Raw genomic sequence first — 1,160 nt, forward strand, 5'->3', positions numbered from 1 at the left:
AATCTCTATACAAAATGAAACCTGTGATTACCAAAGAAAAATCTTTTTGGCTTTTTGATTTTTGAAATTCATGTGAAAATGAAACTTGAACCTATTAAAGGAAAATCTTTTGGTAGTATTCTTTTAAAGACGTATATGAAATGCCTACTCTAAATGGAGAGTGAAGAAATATTTTGAATTTTTCAAATAAGATCTCCGAACTCATAATAGGTTGCCTACGTATCTCACATCCCTAAAGAGGAGAATCAGGGGGTGCGTAGTTCGTCCAGATTGGATAATTAATGATTAAATAACAGGCTAGACCCTAACTTGAGAGACACGATAAAGACTAATGATAGAAAATGTCAATAAAATCTTTTTTGGAGTTTTTTAATTCGACACTTCACATAAAATTGACACAAAAAACTATGAAAGAAAATCTTTTTGGCATTTTCACTATATGAAATGTGCAAAACTTCTATCATTTTTTGAATTTTCCCTTTTATAAAAAACTCCTATTAAAAAAAATCTTTTTGGAGTTTTCATATTGTGAATGCTTGCAAAAGGAGACAAAAGGAAAATCTTTTTGATGTTTTTGAGATAATGAATGCGAAAGGTAAAAAAAATCTTTTTTTTTTCAATTTTTGAATTGTGAAAATCAAAAGCCACAAGGAACTCTAAAAACTATGAAACTCTTTTTTTCTTCACTCCTTTTTCCCTTTTTTTTTCAACAATTTGTTGCCTATACACTATGCTTCTGACTCATGCTTTTGCCCAAATCAGTCTGTTAAATGACCTCGTTACCCTCAAAGATGCAATATTTAGCACGTAGGGATGCTTTAGAGGTGAGTCTCCTACAAAGGACCAAGTGGGTCCCACTTGGTCTCAATATGATGCATATAAACATGACTTAAAAGCTGGCCTACGTTGGGGTTCACTCACAAGGCTGTTCGGGGAAACTATGGTCGATAGTTGCTGCGACAGCTTTCCACCTACTCCATAACACCAACAGCTTTCCCCCTAAAATAAGGGTGACTCAACTAGAGGTCGTGTACAGTACGTGTACTACGGACTTATTGCAGAAAGAAGGTCGGGGGGTAGACACATGATGCCGGATATAAAAGCGGTAATACATAGGATAAATACTGTACACAAAGAGCATGAAAACACACAAAAGCGAT

The sequence above is a fragment of the Capsicum annuum genome, chromosome 7, assembly GCF_002878395.1.
Source record: "Capsicum annuum cultivar UCD-10X-F1 chromosome 7, UCD10Xv1.1, whole genome shotgun sequence".
Taxonomy (NCBI): domain Eukaryota; kingdom Viridiplantae; phylum Streptophyta; class Magnoliopsida; order Solanales; family Solanaceae; genus Capsicum; species Capsicum annuum.